The 21,391-nt window shown below is 36.6% G+C and overlaps 1 long non-coding RNA gene across 1 annotated transcript; it reads right to left on the bottom strand.

Moving 5' to 3' along the window:
* Nucleotides 1–11,293: 11,293 nt before the first annotated feature.
* On the bottom strand, nucleotides 11,294–20,247 carry LOC136413162 (uncharacterized). The gene is made up of 2 exons (XR_010752459.1): nucleotides 20,056–20,247; nucleotides 11,294–13,051 (listed from the first exon to the last, which is right to left on the bottom strand). It is a non-coding gene; the product is annotated as an uncharacterized lncRNA (long non-coding RNA).
* Nucleotides 20,248–21,391: the final 1,144 nt, after the last annotated feature.

The raw sequence follows: 21,391 nt of genomic DNA, 5'->3' as shown, positions 1-21,391 counted from the left end.
TATCCGAAATAAGAACGTATAGACATGACTTTTTATATTGGCATTGTAGACGTAACCATGGCAACTGATACAAAAAGTAATAGGATTTTCTACTTTTTTTAAATCCCAATTTTTAAAGAAAGCTTTTAAGTTTTAACATTTATAAGTATAGGAAAGTATTATACAATAGTTTTCGATTGGTAATATCTCTATCTATTACTTCATGTAATCAAAAATAGCGTGTTCCACTTAAATTTAGCAAGCTATTACTCTTCAAAGTAAATACATTTTTCAAGTTATTTTTTGGACACCCTGTATAAGATGTCTAAATTTTCATAACTATAACGTGAAATATGCCTCATGCCTGAGATTTAGTGTAAATTTCGGCTTACTCCAGTTTATACTTTCTTTAAAGTAGAGCTTTTAAATTTGCACTACATTTTTGCAAAATCTCAATTATTTCAAAATCCTTAATAAGGTTTAGGGTAGGTGAGCTTTATTCAAAATTACATTTATTTTTCTCAAGGAATCTAAAACAGTACTAATATATTGGATGTTCCATTTAAAAAACATAACTTTGATATTTTTCACTTATTTACAACCCCCCGTATAAAAGGGATGTCATTTTAGAATGTACCTCTATTTGAGTTCTATAAAACACAAAAAAAATTCAAAATATTAAATACTTTAGCCGCAATATTTCGTATAGCATGACATGAATCGCCCTGTACTCTGTTCATGCCCTTTTTTCAGATTATTTTGTTTTGCGTAGGGTTCATATGTAGAGCAACCAATTTGTTTATTTATATTATTGTGTGATATCGACTTTGCTACTCACATTATTGACTAAAAATATTTCAAGATGCCAAGAGGTGTTTGTTTATCACATCAGTTAAAAGAAAAAAAAACATTAGAAATATTTAAAAGCAGTGAAAAGCAATGTAAAATTGTAAAATATTTAAATTGGAATAAATCAATAATATCAAGGGTGATTTCTAACTTTAAAAATAGATGAACTTCCGAAGTGTGACTGAAAACGAAAAACTGATAAAGTGATGGACAGATGAATTAAAAAGTTATCCATCCAGGATCAGTTTAAGACTTCATGTCGCATACAACAAGAATTATGTGTTTCAGTATCAGTGAGTACCATAAAACGAAGATTAAGAAGCGCTGGTTTATATGGGGAAAATCCGCAAAGCAGCCTTTCATCTCAAAGAAAAATAGAAGGCTAGATTGCGTTTTGCGAAAGAGCATGTAAATTGGTTATACGAAAAATGGAAAACTGTCCTTTTCTCAGATGAAAATCGATTTAAACTGTTCAAATCAGATGGAATTTGTTGAGCCAGAAACCAATTAATGAAATATTTAATCCAAAATATGACTAAATGGACGGTTAAACATTAAGGTGGCGGTATTATAGTTTGGGGGCGCTTGGGAGGGTTTGGCATGGGTCCGTTAGTAAAAATTGATGGTATTATGGATCGATATGTTTATAAAAGTATTCTTGAAAATTACATGCTACCCTGGGCAGAAGAAAATATGAGTCTTCGGTGGACGTGCCAACATGACAACGACCCGAAGCATACCTCCAAATTAATTAAAGAGTGGTTAACCGTACATAACGTTGATGTGATGATCTGGCCGGTTCGAAGCACCGAACTGAACCCCATAGAGAATCTTTGGGATGAAATTAACAGAAGAATTCATGAGAAAATAATAGCAAATATAGCGAATTTGTTCAAAGAAGTTCAAAATACTTGGAACTCAATATCTTAATATTATATTGAAAAATTATTAAAGTTTATGAACAATAGATGTTAGAAAGTAATTAAAAATAAGGGATTTGCTACTAGATACTAATAAGAAGATTTAATTATAAGGAAAAATATAAGAAATGTTTTAGTTGCTCTACTTTTGACCCATATATTTGAAAATGTTTTTTTTATTTACAGTTTAAAAACATCTAACAAATAAACTTTAACATTAATATATTTATTTTTCATTTTAATTAATAATTAATGTAACATATTATATCAAATTAATGTTGTTATAGATCAAAATATTAAATTTAAAAAATTGCTTTACATATGAGTGATAGTGTGCATGATTCGGGTGCCGAATCGCTCTCTGATGAATCTTGGACTCTGGAACATTCCACAATTTAAACAAACATTTACGACAGCTATACAGGATATTCCTTAATGTCGTGCTTTTAGCAACAGGGTATTGAAATTTTTCTTTTCAAATGGTTATTTTTAAATTTCTCAAAAAGCGTTTTAGACATTGCTTTCAATTTTGGTGTATGTTAATAGGACATAAAACCCCGTATTTTAATGCAAAAAATAATTATGTTGTTCCACCAGTGGTGTCCCTACATACATGTCTTCCGACATTATTTACAAAAAAAGTGGTACGCCACTGACATTTTTTGCGGGAATATTTTTTCTGATTCTATGTGAGAAAGATCTCTTATAATAAACCATAAAATGTATAATATTTAATATAAAATGATAACTAATAATAAACTTTTAAACAAATTACTCAAGACGATTTTTATTGTTTTAATCAAAAACGGCTTGTCTAACGAAAAAAGTTTAAGAGACTTTTTTTACGCAGAATTTACCAAGCTAATCAGAACAAATATGCCTGCGAAAAAATATCAGTGGGGCGTTCCTTTTTTCGTAAATAATGTCGGGAGACATGTATGCAGGGACGCCACTGGTTGAGCAATAGAATTACTTTTTTTAGTAAAATACGGTGTGTTATGTTTTATTAAGACAGATCAAAATTGAAAGTAATATCTAAAGAATTTTCTGAGAAATCAAAAACTAACGATTTGAAAGGAAAAATTTCAACATCCTGTAGCTAAAAATTTGGGCTGTTGCGGCGTATGTTCATGTGAATTTTTCTTCATAAAATGATCTGAGGAATCACATCCTGAGATATTAACCCGACGTTAAGGAACACCCTGTATAATTATTAGGGCTTGTAATTCTTGAACTTAGAAAAATCAAGTATCATTGAATTGCTGAGATGGAGGGAGATGCAGTTTTCACAGCAACAAACTAACTCGAGGCATTTACCCAATTCTCGAACTTTGGGCGAGTTATCAAACTTATTAGATAAAAATACCCAACATGTGGTATCTCCCCGGTAGACCAACCGTAAACAACGGTCCAAATTGCCTCATGCATACAGGTAGTGGATCGGAGGCATCAATCAAATCTAAGGGTATACTTTCAATGACAGCTCCCAATTTGAATAGGAATAAAATTAAAATTTAATACGCTGCAAAACTAAGGGATACCCTTAATTGGCAGGTTAGTCTTCTAATTTCATCGAGATAATTTGTGATACCCGGTAATGGGTCGGCTGGAAGTATGGTAAGCTTTGCAGACATAATAGGAGTTCTCTATGGTTACTCCCATTATGGTGCCGGGTGATAAAATTTGTTAGTTAAAACCGCAAGTGAACCGTATCGGGCTGCACATTGCAGGTCTAGTTGTTATACAGGGAGAGTCGAAACTTTCTTAAAATTCATTTATCAAGATTCTGGGGTTTGATTTAAAAGGACCTCCGGCAGGGTCTGAAGGTTTAAAGATGAGGTTTCTTTAGTAAAAATTCGTTGGTTTAGAAATCTCCGAAAATGTTCCCGAGGAGTATGCTTCTTGCGCCTGGTATATATCGTTAGTAAAAGGAAAATAGTTGAGAATTTTTATCGATGGCTATTTCAGCACAATCCAATTATAGATTTTCTTTGTGGCGGGCGTTTTGCAAGCGAAATACTTCGTTATCGGCCTCCGTTCTCGCACCTCCTGCGCACCCGGCATAAAAATTAAGAAGCAGACTCACATTTCTCTAAAGAGCAATCTTTGGAGCTGCACGATTTAATAACTTTTATGTCCAATTCATTGGCGTAGATTAAACTCCTTAATGAAAAATGGACGCCGCTTACATTCCTAATGGAGCTTCTTTATTGTCTTTTATACTGCCAATAATATGCCTTCGGTTGTTTTATTGCGCGATTTCACTATAAAGTATCTGATTTGATTTTTATGGTTTTTTACTACCGTTCGTGATATATGACAACAGTTTATGATTGCTACGTGAGATTGTCTTTTTTACTCAGTCAGGTTCGTTTAAATGTCAATTCCCACACACACTCATCAGTACTGAGAAGTTAATAATAATAATTCATTCTTGAAATTTTGAAATTGTTTATTGTTCTTGTCATAACATTTTAAGTCGAATGGCAAAATCCAATAACGTAAAACGCTCTTTATTCAATTCGTCTTCTTTCTCGCAACTACCGGCAACGTTGCCTTAAGATCGGCCATGTGTCATGAGCAACAGATGAATAACGCTACGATGCCATTTACTACAATCGGTTTCTAAATTCTCCTTTGTAATTGCTACACACACTCATGGTAGTGAGAGGTTAATAATAAAGATTTCATAAACTCGATAATTTATCTTAAAAATTTGCTTTTCTAAATCGATCGACCAAGTAAATCCAGAACTTCGTGATGACATTTTTTATCCAATTGCTACAATTACGAAACCAAAAAAATCCTATCATCATCCTAATCAAAAATCTAGCCTTCATCGGAGCACTCTCATCAACATGGCCGCATAACTGCATAATAAATGCATGCATTTTCAGGAATTCACGCATTTGCTGTTTTATTCTAAAGGTTAATGGTACTATTTAATGGGAAATGGTATTGTTTTCGCTCGGGTTATGGTCGCATTATGCGTGCAATTTATTTTTCCTTGTATATTAACAAATTATGTCAAAACACCTTCGCCATTTTGTCCTAAATGTGTCTACGTATTTGAAATTCCTATGATCATTTAATGTGTTAATGGGTTATCATAAACGCTCACTCATAATCGTCTTTTAAGTGTCCTCCGAAATGGTGGGTATGGGTAACAAAAACGAGAACAATTAAAACTCCCCCCCCGTTAGAAGATTTCATATAATTTCGTAAATCTTGTATAATCAAGTAGTTCATCTATCACCCGAAACGTCACATCCTAATTGTAGGGTGAGCCCGAGAGGTTAGATTAGGTCGTTTTTTTATGTTCAAATTTGGTGATCTCGAAAATTTGGGTATGGTAAGTATACTCTATAAATCGTGGCCCTGAGGTTTGATACAGGGGGAGATTTAAACTTAAACTTTTCTAGATTAAAAAATGAATACTTCGTTTAAAGTAAATACCTTGAATTATTTAGCATTAAAGAAATGTAATGGACAAGTGTCTCAATGCAATGATCAGGCATTTGGCTGTTATAATGTTGGAAGACGAAAAGTCCAATGATGTCAAATCGGAAGAACTTGACGGCCGTTGAGTACCCTTTGTTTATGTAAATAATGTTGTTTGTTTGTTCAAACGGGGCTAGTTTAAATAATTAAACTTTGCAAAGTTTGAGAAACTACGTCATTCCTAGTAAAAGTTACGAGATTTTGAAAGTTTTATTAGTTAGAGATTTTTATTGATTTTTGAAATCTCCCGCTTTGGAACATTGACGGAAGAATGATGCTGGTAATTGAGCAGGCTCTGCGAATCACGTTGTATAATAGATCTGCCCTCAATCTGAACCATTCTCATATGGAATATTAGTCCTAAAAATCGCAAAAGTTTCTGTTTACTATGGGTCTCCAGTGGATTACTCGCGAGTAGAATCTAGGATTTGAAACTTTTAGTTGTTGCACATACCAGTAAAAGCAATGTCGTTTAAATCCGAACGACCTTTATTGCAATTAATATTATTATTTTTTGGCAGCCATTCGTCTGACTCATTTTCGACTTGTTATACAAGTCCGAGGTCTCCCTCGTATTTACGTCTTCGTGACAAAATTGCAGATGCAATTTCCAGAAGATTTCCAGAATTCCTAGATAGCAACAGTATCTTAAATCTCCTGAAATCGCGGGCCTAACATAAGCTCAGCAGAAACTACGACACAGATTCAAACATATAGAATACCGATAAATTTCGAAATAATATCGCATGCTGGAAGACCTCGGCACCATAAAATATGGCGTTTTAAAAAACCCAATATCGGGAGTATTAAATTTATATTATCTGACATCTTGCTTATCTCATTAGAGAAGACACATCGTTAAAGGAGTACTGCATCGGCGGTGTTGCCATCACCTTAGTGCAGGCCATAACTGATTACGAAGAACCACTTTGGTGTGACTTCAGATTTTTGGGGTGGTTCTCGAGTTGTGGGTCGATAGAGGGGAGTGTGATGCGTTAGGCGAAGATTATGAGTTTTTGATGGAATAATGAAGAGAGTTTGGAGGCAGTTTGGCAACGGGCAGTGAAGACTCTTCCACGGATGCATGCAGATTCCCATATCCCCACGGAAGAAAAGCGAAGTGAGGTAAAATACAGGCGTATTCAAATGAGAGGTCGTGTGTTGGTTCGTCCGACGACCACCCGCACGAAATTCCTTATCGGAGGAATCTGCACTCTGCTACGGCTAAAGAGCAGTTATCTGGTGACAACATCTCCAATCTAGATCGGGCACACACCTAAGATTTTAATATATGTGGGCGAGGCAAAGTTCCACCTGTGCCCGATCGTGACGTCGTGAGCCTCCCGGGCACTTACCCGGGAGGCTTACTTCTTTATGGGCGTCTGTCGCAAAGTGGAGCGTCTCCCCAATTCATCGAAACATCTAATTAGGAATCTGAGTCCCAATAAATCTCATTTGCATTTCGGTGGAAAAGGCGAGAGGAGGTATTCTTGTAATGTGTTATTCGTGGGCGGGTACATCTGATTAGACGTACACCGGGAATAATTATCGCGCCTTAGTAATTTGTAAGTCGGCTTAAATTGCATCTGCATGGCAACGCGCGAATATCGCACGATAAATCATTTATTCATAAGTGCGCCTGTAATTAAGTGGAATGCAATTACTTTCGTTCAGGAGATCCGAAGAGATATCCGGATATCGGAAATAATTCACGGACAAATGCTGGTGTCAATGCAGGTACAAATGTTAGAAGAGCGGATCGCAGAGTAGAGAAAGATGCAGTTCCTTGGGATGGACTTGGGTTTTATTTCTCCACAATCCCTCAAAAACTGAAAGAACACGAAAGACCAGTCATAAAATGAGAGATTTATTATCTGGCTCTCCCTCTATTACTCTATTCCTGGACTAACACCATATTAAAAGAATGCTTTGCGATTTGTAGTAACTTTAACTAAATACAAGCAGAATTCTCTAGATTTTGGGTAGTTCCTCCAACAACCCTGAACTAACTTTTGTTTGGGATTGCGACGGACCTTTGACGAGAAGAAATTCCTTGTTATTAAGGAACTTAAACCGATCTAAAAGGGAAACAGAAACAAAAGGGCGACTGACTATCTGGAACTTTATCTGCGCTCTCTCTCCCCACATCATTTGCCCGCATTTGAACCCAAGCTCTATCCAGACTGAGTGTATTTTTTCCAACTACTGGCAACATTGCCTTCTATCTGACAAGGCACGTGACAGCACAACGGCCATATTGGTTTTGTAACAAATGAATAATGCGATGTTGTCATTTTTTGGTGTTGAGTTCCAAACTTCTCATAAGCTGCATGACTTGATAAATTAACAAAGACGTGAAAAGTCGTTCAAGAAGTACTTCGTCAAGAAGTTTTTAGCTTCGTAAATTTCACAAAATGCACGTACATCTACTAAAATCGTGATGTAGAAGATGATGCTTCACTTCCTTCTCCTACATTTTCAAGATTTTCTTGCGACAGCAATTCTTCAAGTTCGAAACGTGCCCGTTCCTCTTTACCGGCACTCAATTCGACATATGTACGTATCTCCAGAACGCATTTCTTTCTATTTTCTTACCATAGTGAGCAGCCACTTCGAACACCAACAATGTATAACTCGGTCCATTATTTCTCCGACCAATTTGCAAATCTTCCTCGACCACCTAGTTACCTAACAAGGTGCAGAAACGTAAAAAATACGCCATTGTTTACCACACAGCGGGTATGCTAATATATGCGGTTAAAATTACGGTCCTATGCAAATGCAGCGCACGCACTATAATGCATTAGCAGCCTGAGTGACCGCATTATGTTAATGGACAGGTTGCGGTCTCTTTGATGCTGCCCAGTTTTCGGTTAAGCGGAAGAAGCTCTCTGCGTGAAAGCTTTGAAACAGTGAAATTCATATCAAATTTAGGGTAAAGCTGGTGGAGGGGTTTTTGATTTCAAAATTTTTGGATATTTTCGAAAGCACCACAACTGCTTTCTATTGAAAAATCGGAAAATATATTTATTTTACTGGCACATCCAGTATTTTTTGAGCTTCCAAATCGCCGATTTTTTTAAAATGGAAATTTCCATATCTGTGACTTACCATTCTTTAAATCCAAAGCGCCGTAAATATGCAGAGCAACTCAAAAAAGCGATGCTATTAAATGAATTTAATAGGAATGAATAAGTGAAACAGGGCTTACATTCAGGGCAATCCTTCATGTATATATGTATAAGTAACTGATAAATGATTTTCATCAGATCATCAATATCCTGGTGCTATAGAATTGAAGTTCACCTGGTTTAGTTCAACAGTCAATGATCTTTATATTATGGCAACCACCAATCATCCCAATTGCACGTTTATATATGACCGTTCTGAGCCCTAGGGCCATAAGTAGTTTAATTAGACCATATAGGCCATCTGGTATCTGTTCTGTCAAAAATATTTTGAAAACGCATTGTTTCATTCGTCGATACTAATAGAGGCCCTTTAAGACCTTTTATAATGAGTACATTTCTCTACATCTGCTCTCTCTGATGAGACATTCCGATAGTTACCTAATAATTGTAAGAATTTCCACTTATTAAGTGGCGGCAATGGAAAGCACCGACCTTTTACCAATAGACGATGTAAGTGTAGTACTTAGTCAAATTGCAGAAATATTTTTTATTTAATTAAAAGTCGGCAAATCGCTTTGCTCGACCAAAACCGTTCGCCGTGGCACACGAATATGGAGTATTAATTTATATAAGTGTTTAAAAAGAAACTGAGGAATTCTTCAGTCGGCGTTCCCTCGTTTGTAGTAATAATTATTTGCTAGACATTCGCAGGACATAGACAATCGAGCTGTCACCGCATGTAACGTCGTAATCTTCCGCTTGGATACGTGGAGGAACGTCCAAACTAACCACATACAGCTCCTATCGGAAATGCATAATTACAAATGTCTTAAACTAGGAATGGTTACGTAACAGTGAAGAAATTCCCATCAGACGGACTGACGACGGTCCATACCTGAAACCGCGCGACCACTATGCTAAACGGTCATCGTTTGGTCCGAAAAGGAGAGGCGGTGCCGGTCGATGACAACAGTGACAATATGAAAAGAACTTAAACAATTAGCCGAATGGCTAAATAGGCTTATAAGTAGCGTGTGACACCGACAGCTCAAGAGGATTACCAGGCTAATTTTGCCTTCTTAATTGGAAAATGATTTATTGCTTTTTTGACCTGCTTCTCGCCTGTCAACAGGTTCATAGGGATCAGGAGCAAAATTGAGGATTAAAACCTACTGATGCCAAAGAACAAAAATAATATTACATTTATCTAATATCATTTACTAATTTCCCCAAATCAGATATTGACCAGTGATGTATCAAACATAGACTAGAAAAGTCAACAGATTCCTAACACTCTGACATACAATCAAAACTTTTGACGTTCTTTCTATCGGAATCTGTCAAAACAACACGGCACTTTTTTTTTATTTAGATAAAAATATCACTGAATATTGCCAGAATAAATCTAAATTGTCCTAATAAAAAATTAGGTCAGATACGACACATCTTAAAGCCAACACCAGCCTGTTAGAACATCTGCAATTCATCCCTCATCGCTCGCCAATGAATTTTGATAGATGACATTGAAATGTCATAGACTTGTCTACACTGTGAACGGATTGTTAGATACGTCTCAGGAACTTCAATCTGAATTTTAAAGATTTTCGGTAAGTACCAACTTTAGCAGCTAGCAGCTTTTTACAACCTTCCACAGTCTCATTATCTCTACTTTAGCTGGATTCAAGGACCCAGTCTATCGAGCCCTGAATAAAGAAAAATATCGCGTTACCGGAACCCGAAACCTCGATGTGGTTCTCCACGCTGCTTATCGAGTCAATGCGACTTAAGTCAGGATTGCGACGTGGTCGGCATATGCATAGCAAACAAATAAACCAAACTCCGCCCCGTTCACACGCCATTGGTCGCCGTGACAGAGGCCGATGGCACGTAACATTGCTCAGCCGATTGGTTCGGTAATGTAAAAATTTGAATTTAATATGCGTGGTTCTCCTACTGCCTGCCTGCCTGGTACCAACGAGACTACCGCGGCATCCGAGGCTTATTCGAAGCAAAATATATGACATTTAATTTGTTAAATTCTTGTATTTATGCCCAACAATAAGCATATCCCAAAATACTATCAAAAGCTCTTTAGAGATAGACCAGCAGGCATGTATGTAATTAATCCAAGCTCATTGTAAATACTTACAATCAGCGGCGACAAGCGGCCATTTTATTCTCGAATACTAAATAGCACCCTATAGTATTTAGTTCCTCTAAGGCGAGAGAGCAGGGTTCTTCAGAAATCCTCAGATTTTACTCTGGTGGATTTCAAGGGAAATGAGTCGTCATAATGTATATGAGAATTCGTGAGACATGAGAATGCATCAACTCTGAGTTTCTCCTTCTTATGCAATTTAAGGAGGAATTCTTCCAACGCCCTTTTTTTAGATTCTGATATCAGCGAATGACACAACATTAACCATCACCTAAGAAGTGCAATTTAACTCTGGAAAAATCTCACGTTAATATTTCTCCGTTAATCTCTGACATTAAGCTGTTAATTTAACACGTTTTTGCATTGCACCACAATATGCCGATCCCCGATAAAGCAATTACCTAATTAGGGTTTTTAATAGTAAATGATTCGTATTTTATAGGCCGATTGTGGTCCCAAACTCGCTCTCTTTAAAGGTAAATTAAAACCTATTAAAACGTAAATTGTCTAATTATTTAATCAATTTTCCAATTTACGGTGACATCTCCGATACGATGGGAAAACCTAATTAAGCTGGGTGGGACGATATGATTATCCAATTAGATAAATAATGTTTATATATGTCACTTGCGGGTTAATATGTTTGAACATTGATATTGATGAGGCGTATTGTGCTGTGGGGTCAATAAAGGTAGAGCTCTATAAATTTATACAATTATTCTTGCAGCACTTTTAGGTAAAAGAATCTCCATAAGAATTTTTATTGATAATTTATTATAAATGCATTAAAACAAAACGGCGCAGTGCGAATGCCATCATGCCTCCACAACCCGAGCAAAAACTAACCTTTCGAGCAAAATGCAGGTGAATATTTCCATCAATGCACCATAAATCAGGCAGGTAGACAGGTCATTTCGTATTCAATATTCTGTGTAACTGTTCGTAATATTTAATCTTATTTAATATACATTTATGTGATTTAATGATGATGATTTTTGTCCGGGGAGGCTTGAAATATTTCAATTATGGATTTAATGAGTCCCTGGTAACATGTACTTCTCTGGTCTAAACAAAGTGATATAGGCATGGTAATGTTGAAAAGGTAGTCTACGTGGTGAATTGGCGTAGGTGTTGATGGTAAGCCAATCCACGTTTGATATGCAAAAAGGGGCGGGAACAACGAAAGAGATTCACGTTGATTGCTATGTAAATGAGGCTTCAAGAACAGGCCCGAACACGACAGAGCATTCATGATGTTTACTATCCAAGAATTCCTGATTGGTCAAAAATTTGAAACAAAACTGTCTTGAGCTAAACTAAATTACCTGAATAAACACAGTTCACTTTCTTCAATTCCTCTTATAGAAACTTAGAGGCGAAACTCAAAAGTGACGAAAATACCCAAATAAGCCTGAACTAACCTGAATCAATAATCAAAAATCTGTATAAGGGCAAATACATTGATTCTGATAACTTTTTCAAAAGGAATATTTCTATGAAAATGGAAACATTGACCAAGGCTTTGCGCTAAATCGCATCATTTCGTCGCAATTTAGAACACTCGTATGATGTTAAAATGACGTATATTTGTTGGCATTGTACGGTTTTGGTAGGTCATGTTAACGTCATTTTCAGCGTGTTTTTAAGGCTGATGCTCAAACTGAATGCTCATTGCTGGTGGTCAATAATCGGAATGCATGAAAAAATGTCTCTTTACTAATTGGGCCTTTCCGAGCAGTCACGTCTCGCTGCTTTATCCTGCATTTTCCGTTGTTTCAGCAAATATATGAATGGGAAATGCCTTTTTCGTACTATTCGCAACTCATTTACAAACAACACGTTCGTCGCTCTTTCCCATCGGTCGTTTTTACAACGGAATGCCCTTATCGAGCCTGCGGTCATATCTGCCAATTTTGGCCAAGTTTAGATATCTCATAAACATTGTCGCAGGAGCAGCTAAGCGCCAGGACAATAAAACTTTCTTTCTTTTTAAGCATTACGCAGAAGAAAGTATATATGGGGCTTATTCCCAAGTTAATTTCAGCGAGAAATTTCCTATTTATATGAAACGCCGACGAATTACTAATGCCCTCCGAAACTTAAAGTTAATACGCGGCACAAGTTATTCCATTTAAGTCCGGAGTGAATCAGTATGGACACGAGCTGAGTGTTAATTTTCTACCCTCGCGAGATCAAAATAGGAAAACATAAATAACTGGTCTCTGCCTTAATGATGTCACGTCCGGAACTCATTATTTCGAGTTGCAACGCTCTTAATATCCCTTTGGCCAGGCTGGGACTACTAATCAAACACATTTTTCAGCCTTTTCTTCTTTCCAAACATGAGAAGCCTTTATGATCAAGGCAGCAAGCAAAACTAAAAATCATCAGAATTTCCAAGTTATAGTAAACTCCTCTTGCGGGGGATAATTATTGCCATGACGAGGTCGTTGACCGGAGTTTCTGAAGAACTGCAGGATGATGTTGACCCAGAAAAAAGGCCCAGAACTAATCTGAAAATGACAACCATATAGTGCAAGCGGAAAGGTGAGAATCAGATACTTATTTACAATAGAAATGACAACTGTAAACGCAGTCGGTAATAAGAGGCTTTTTAAATAACACTGAAAAAATATAATTCATTTCAAAAGGTTTAACTTAAATTCTTATGGCTAAAGTGACTGGCGAACTGTACCTTGAATTACGATCAATCTCCAGAGATTTGTTATGGTGAAGCAGTGAATCTTATTATGTTTTTGATTTGAAAATTTCCCGAGGAATTCCGAAATAAACCCGTTATTAAGTCATCAAATATATTGAAAAATATTTGACATACCACATTGATTATTATAAATTACCAAGAACATGGCAACGTGGCGTGACTCTATTGTTAAACCATCATACCGAACGTACGAGACAGACACATCAGTGCAACAAAGATAGCTAATGAAAGAAGTCGCCAAGGTCGGTGTGCAACCTTGCCAGATTTCGGGTAAAAACATAATGAAGCAACGCAACCTCGCCGCACACCTCGACGTTCGCCTCGCCGTGCGGCCATGGTAAATCAAAGCAATAGACTTATGGAGTTCAAACAAACTGAAGTTGTTCAAAGCATCGCACTTCCCTCCCCTCCCGCCTCATATCGCCGTAAAATAAGGAACAAAATATTTTGTTTGCCAGCGACGAGATGGTTGAAACCGACTCTGTGATTGGTTCTTTCAACCCCCCGCTCCCTCCAACCCGCAACAGAACACGTTGCCTTTAATCAGCAATACCTCATGTTCCACAAGTAATTATTATATCCGCACTTTAAAGAAGAGTAAATTTGATTAGCAAATAGTTAGCACTGTGGAAGTTTTATTTTATATGTATTTTAGTTCTGTATCTACGTAGTTTGTTAATATTATTATTGTGACACCACCGTACCTGCAGTGGCTCACAGCTTAATTGATGCAGTCCACATTGGAAAAAACTAACTTGTCTCAGTGGCCCAATATTTATTTTGAAAACACAATATTCTGAAACTGCATTAATATGAGTGTTCTAAAAGCGTGTAAGTTAATATTTTATTTAGATATACCACACTTAAGTAACAATAAACGTTTACTGAATTTTACGTATGATTTAAATGTCACAGCTTAAATGATGCAGTTAAGTAAAAACGGCGTAAAACGTGTCAGTTTTAATTTACCAAGTTGGCACTGATTTAGCAATTGTTTTTTACTTAGTTTGACATTTCAAAACAATATTTCAATCGGTTAAACGAAACTACATAAGAATGAGTCACCGAAGAACGATTAGTGAAAGAAACTTAATTCTAATCCACTACAGAGATGGATGCAGCCAAAGGGACACAGTCAAAATGGTAAATAGATATACATCAACTGTTCAGCACATCATTGAGCATTACCGCAATGAAAATAGAATCGCAAATAAGTCCCGGAGGGCCCCAAATAAAATATTTACGGAAGGCGAAGAACGATGGATTGTGCGAGAAATAACCAATAATTCTAAACAACGTTGTCCAAAATTGTGTGTTGAGCTGAAAAGACAATTTGGAAAAAGTTGCAACCTGGAGAGAATTCGACGTATTTTGAGAAAAATCACATACACGGTCGAACTGCCAGAAGTAAATCGTTTATTGGCCAAAGAAATACGAGGGCCCGATTGGAGTTTGCCACAGAGCACATTAGTAAGGATTTAAACTTCTGGAATTCAGTAATGTTTGCTCATGAAACCAAAATTAGCTTATTTGGGTAAGATGGAAAGATATCAGAAGAGAGAAAGTTTAATAAAGAGTCGAACTTAAAAACTTTGAAAACTACGGTGAAGCACGGCGGAGGTGGACTGATGTTGTGGAAGAGTGCGTCGCCTACAGGAGTAGGTAACTTGCATTTTATTGAAGGAGTTATAAACCAATACTGTATTTGGATATATTAAAACATCTTGCACCAAGTGATCAAAAATTAGGACTTAACAATAATTATTGTTTATATCACGATAACGACCTCAAGCTATTCATACATCATATCGGGTTCATAGTTGGTTGCTCTATAACTTGTTATTAAAACACCAGTCCAGTCGCCAGATTTAAATGTAATTGAAAACTTGGGCAATATGTGCAACAATATCTAATAGAAATAAATTAAAAACAAAAATTACCGAAGTTTGGAACACCATTACTCCAGAAGACACGAGAAAGTTGGGAGAATCAATGCCTTGACGCCTACAGGCAGTCATTGATTACGAATACAAAGGAGGACTGACCAAGTATTTTTAAAGGAGTTTGGTACGCTTGTTAATTTCGCAACTTCGCGTCTTGCATAATTTATGTTGTGACTCTAAAATCGGACATAATTTCACAAAAAATTTGTCGTTTTTCAAGTGTGGCACATCTGAGGCAAAATATCGTTTTATATGCTTTTAAGAGTCACATTAAATCTATCTTATTATGTCGTTTTTTCAAAATAAATATTGTGCCCCTGAGACAAGTTAGTTTTTCTTAATATCAACTGCATCATTTAACTTGTGAGTCACTGTACAAGGTGTCCTAGCGGGAACCGCCATTAGACATTTTGGGAAAACTATGAATAGCGAAATTACGAAAATTTGATGGTTTGGTAAGAGTCTTGGGACGACCTCATCTAAGATATTTTCCATGACGTCACACTTCCGGTTGTACCGGAAATCGATACTTGCTTGCTTATTTCAAATAAAATACCCAATATATTAGCTCATTTTTGGATTTTACGTTCAATTTTAATACAAGTTTATTCATACGTTGGCTTTCTTAAGATTCATAATTTTCAAGATATATGCAACTGAATGTTAAAAGTGATAGATGCGGATGTCTGCAGAATAGCAAGTTGTTAACAAACAGAAAGGTATTTTGTAACTCTTTTTTGTTACAATACTGTAAAAAGCCAATATTTTGGTATTTTGCCAAGCTTTGCCTAATATTTTCTATAGGATGTCCATAAAACCTGGACATTAAAAAGTCGTTAAAATTAAAAAAATTTAATGCAAACCTAATATTATTTTGATATATTATAAAATGTCGAAAAAGAATTTCTGTTTATATTTAATTACCTATAGTAAAATTGCATAATTTTTGCGAAATTTCGTTTTACAAGTTGATGCAGGGATAGTACGTTCCTAATTCTAAGCTATAATGCTTTAATTAAGTTAGTTTTATATAACAAATTTTTTTATTTAAGTATATATAACTTATATCACATAACAATAATATTTTGCTGGTTTTCCCTTTTCTATAGATACGTTTATCATATTAGCATGTACTATCCCTGTATCAAATTATAAAACGAAATTACTCAAAAACTGTGCAACCTTACTGTAGGTAATTAAATGTAAACAGAGGTATTTTTTCAATGCAGTTTCATAATACATCAAAATAACAGTAGAGTTCCATTTAAAATTTTTAAGTTTTAACCATTTTTTAATATCCAAATTGGCTCTATTTTTGTGAACATCCTATAGAAAATATTATGCAAAGCTTGACAGCATACTAACATATGGTCTATCTGCAGTATTGTGACAAAAAAGATCTACAAAATACCTTTCCGTTTGTTAACAATTTGCAATTCTGCAGACATCTCCATCTGTTACTTCAACATTCAATTGCATATGTCTTGAAAACTATTAATCTTAAGAAAGCCAACGTTTGAATAAATTTGTATTAAAATTAAGCGGAAAATCCAAAAATTCACTAATGTATTGAGTGTTCCATTTCAAATAAGTAAACAAGTATCGATTTCCAGTACAACCGGAAGTGTGACGTTATTGAAAATATTTTAGATAAGGTCGCCCCAAGACTCTTACCAAACCATTAGATTTTCGTTACTTTTCTATTCATAGTTTTCCCAAAATGTCTAATGGCGGTTCCCGCTGGGACACCCCGTATATAGAAATAATGCATCCTGCCTGAAAATGTCAATGAGGTTTTTAAGTGAGGGGATTCTTTTTAATGAGAGATCCTTTCTTGCTACCTGCGTGTTACTACTAATTTTTATTCTTCGCTGATAGGCTACTCAAGTAAGTTAGCATATTGACGTTCTTCTATTCTTGGTTTAATAAGCTGCAAGAGGTAATTAAACGTAGACTGGGTAATTCTTAACTATTCATAATATCGATCAGGATATCCTTTGCTGACATAAATGAAAGAAAGAATAAGAATAAATGAAAGAATTCATCAAATCTAGTACGCCGATGATTTACTACATGCACGTTCTACCATTGATTTCCCTTGGTCGCCAATAGTCACCACATCAAGCTATTAGGCCAGTCACTATCACTATCTCAATCAGATAACATTTTTGCTACTTTTCTGTTTGTAACAAACTAAACAAATGGGCTACGGTAAACGGCGATGCAAATTTCTTCATCATGTTAATCAACAGTGATATTCAATTCCTGGCGAGGTGCGATGCTTCACTATATTTTTACCTTTAAAATATTCTGGAATTCTGAATATGGCTTAGCACGCACTGAAAAATAGCAATAAAAAAAAGCAAAAAACTTATACCCGCAGTTGCTATTTTTTTGTCGCACCACAATAGCAAAATGGAATTCGAAGAGATAAGTGCTGTAATCGCTCTTGTTCTCCACTACCGGAAAAAAAGCAAAAGTGCTATTGGGTGCATCCAATTGTGAGCAGCAGATTGCTAAAAGGGCAGTTTCACACACTTCATCGCAAGTTAATAGTACATTCTCGAAAATTCTTCCAGTTTCATCGTATGAGTGTAAATAGTTTTAATGAACTGCCTGGACTCGTAGGCCCTCATATAACTTACCAAAACACTAGTTGGAGGAAGGCTGTGTCAGCAGAGGATCGTTTGTCCCTTTAATTTTTTATCATAAAGTGCAGGTCTATTTGCTACTGCTAGCATTAACTGTTCACAGTCGATAAAATCAAAAATGAAATTCAGGTGTTCCTACATTATTATTGTCCTACATTTGAAATTTAAATTTAAACTCAATTTAGCTGCTAAAGCGCTAAAAAATGTTAAAACTGCAATTAAAAAACAGTAAATGTGTGCAGCTCTATGGTAATATAAATGTTTCATTTTAATTTGCGACAATCGAGTCGCAGGAAAATAGAGCGAGTATCAACTTTTTAATCGCTGCAATTTTTTAATCACAAGTGCCCGCTAAGCCCATTCCTGCATATTTGTTTGTCCTCGCATTTCTTACGGTTTCTGAGATCATAATGGTAAGCCTTTAGTTTTGGGACACCCTGTATACTAATTATAAAGAATTTTAACCACTATCCCTGACACGTATTACTTTCCCAAATCAGCTGTAAAATTGTGTACATCTTTGACCCTATTTGCATTAAACCATCTGCTTGATATATGGGCGCCGCACGAGGGCTAATTGAGTCCCTTTCAGCCCTTATTGTCACAATTGGAATGTTTAGTTTTTGGCCGAAAATTACTAAACTGCTGGTACTTTGTTCAAATGTCACATGCAGCTGGCTTTGATGAAAAAAAATTACATATTCTCTGCCTAAAGATGGTCGTCGATAAAAGGCAAATTTTTCCAAATTCTCACTGTCCCTTCAAGAGCCCCATGAGTACATATTACAATGGGGGTTTTATCAGATTCATGCGGAGATCTGAATTATTGTTCAAGGTGATGTGGGCTTTAAATTTGCCATTTTGGTTTGAGTGATACTAATTTCAGCTAATTGTTGTTTTTAATTAATAGTTTTTAGTCGCGGAGGATTTAAGCAGATTCCCTCAAATTTGAATTAAAGTCTGGCTTACGACCTTGAATTTGTTCAGGTATTTGCTTCAATTCTGGAATTCCGAGGGGCGAATTTAAAAACAACCCGTATAACTTCGTCAATAATGCCACTTCGTTTTTTATGCCGCAACCATTAATTCCATTCGACTCAGCTTACACAGGGAGCCTGTTTTGGAGCTCAAGCATGAGGATCTCCGTAGCTGTAAAAGATAGGAGGTTTAGCACCATTCCCTGTTTCCAGATCCACTTACTGCTTTCAGTTCATCGAGTTCCCTCAAATCTGAAATAATCAGAGCGGACTTGTTTGCGTTTTCTCAATTTTGATCCGTTTTACTTTCCTGGTTAGTTTTAGGTACTAAATTCTCTGAGATAAATTCTCTTCTAGCACACCTTGTAAGTTCCTCCAAGTAGCCAATAAAGGATTCAATTAATTCCCAGTACTACTAGCCGTAATGGCCGTTTTAGTGCGCCATTTCGAATTCAAATGCCCGTGCACTCGGCTCAGATTCAGACGAAGCTGACGTTACACCGAGAAAAAAAACTAGGATGAAATAAATATAAATTAACGAGCTTTAGTACTACTATCGTGTTGGAAATATTATAACAGCATCCAGCGACTAGTTTTTGCTTTGGTTCGGTGACGGCTCGGACGGGTGGTACCGTGTATGGCTCTACTTATCTTGGTGTGCAATCGAGGAATTTATATTCAATAATAATTTTAATGGAACGTGAGCAAACGAAATGCTAAACATTCCTGCTAACATAGAAACTAAAAAATAATGGTAAATCTATGACAAAGTGACAACGTCGCATAAGGCCCTGCAGGGTGTCCGTTTCTGCAGCTGAACCCAGGGGATCTCGGTAACCATAAAAGGTGCGAGGTCGGTCAAATTGGGACAGAGTTGCGCAATTCGGTGTTTAAGTACTCAAATTTGACACATTGTCAGGACGTAAATTTCACGGTAAATGCGACGTCAATATAACGTTGCGCAACTTTGCCTCAATTGAACCGAATTAGCAACTCAAATTAGGGTCTCGCAGTAGTTTTCATGGGGTCGGTTCATTTGTTAGATGACAAACGAGTATGCAAAAACCAAATTAAATAAGAATCCGGCTACCATTTGAGATGGGCCGCCTCGGCATTGTACAGGGCTACTTGATATGCACCCAAGTTGTCGGCTATTTTAAATATTCGCAGTTCGCGATCTACCTTTCCCGTATGAGGGGTTGACAAAAAGTGGTCGCACCGCGCCTTGATTGATAGGTGACAGGGCCTAGACGGCAGACAAAAAAGCCGGACCGCCGAAAAGAGCAGGTACTCGTCCGTTCGGTAGTCGTACCCGATGCCGATGATCCCGCAATTATTCGGAATTCCGTAATTTCGGACTTAAATCAGCATGATTTGGCGGAATTTCGACCCGTGGACGAAGAATGCGTCCCTAAAATCCACCTGCAACAAAAGTTAAAACCTTACTTTCAATGGGCATTTTTTTATACTATGAAACTTACATTAGGGTGGCCGCAGAGCCGCAATAATTGTCCTGAAAAAGAAAAAATATGTTATGCATTTGGAAGCGAAGGGGATCTCGAAACTATACTATTCCAGAATCACTTTATTAAATCCGAATTCCTCCGATTTTAAGAGAGTATTATGGGGGAAGTTTTACTCCGATTTTACAGCTTCAAAAACTATTCTATTGGAATAGTGACGATATCTATTTGCTGCAATTGAGAGGAAAAGGAACGCTTTGCCTCACAGCAGCTGGTTGCATTTAAGCCGCTTTCTTAATTATCTTCCTTTTGCGTACTTTTGCATATCATCAATGAAAGAAATGAAGAGCTAATGGGGAATCGAAGTCACAATGGCAACGCCGCTTGAACGCTTCACAATCAAAAATTTGAATTTAGTTTGAAATGGAATGAAATGGAAACTAGTGAGTAAGGTGGTTTCACTTCGTAACTAATTACACAATGAAAGTTTATTTGTGGTTAATCTTATTGGAGTTTTCGGCCGAGAGAGCACCAGATAGTCCCAATGACGAGGTATCAATCCCAGTTGTGTTCTAGAAGTTGTTGGTATTTGTTGCCTCCGCAGTGCAACCACTACAAAGATGTAAACAAGATTTATTCACGAGCCCTTAGGTGGGTTCTCCATTAATAATAACTGGACGGTAGTCACCGCCACTTAGCGCTGACAATGCTCGGAGGCGCTTAAGTGCCCGTTTTGCATATTATGCGGGCGCAATTGGCCTTATCCGCCTGCGTAATTATATAATTTTGTTGTTAACTGGAAATTTATAGGATTGTGTTATGTTTGCTTAATTTATTAGCCCCCTAGATCCCGATGATTCGTTCTCTCGTTCGTTTCCTCCTCAGAAGCTTATAGTAGGAGACTTTTAACTGTAAAACCATTCCGATCTTAAAGCGGAGGCACATTGCCATCGGTCACTGAGGTACTAAATAGATGTCGATGTCTTTTACATAACGTCGCTTGCATGTTAAGCAGGCTGACCCGACGAGGGAAATCTGCGAATACAGCAAAAGTTGTTATGTAGCATACTTGAGCCTACTGGGATTTCATCAACGAG

Source organism: Euwallacea similis, chromosome 13, assembly GCF_039881205.1.
Source record: "Euwallacea similis isolate ESF13 chromosome 13, ESF131.1, whole genome shotgun sequence".
Taxonomy (NCBI): Eukaryota; Metazoa; Arthropoda; class Insecta; order Coleoptera; family Curculionidae; genus Euwallacea; species Euwallacea similis.
This window is presented reverse-complemented; position numbering and strand designations above follow the sequence as displayed.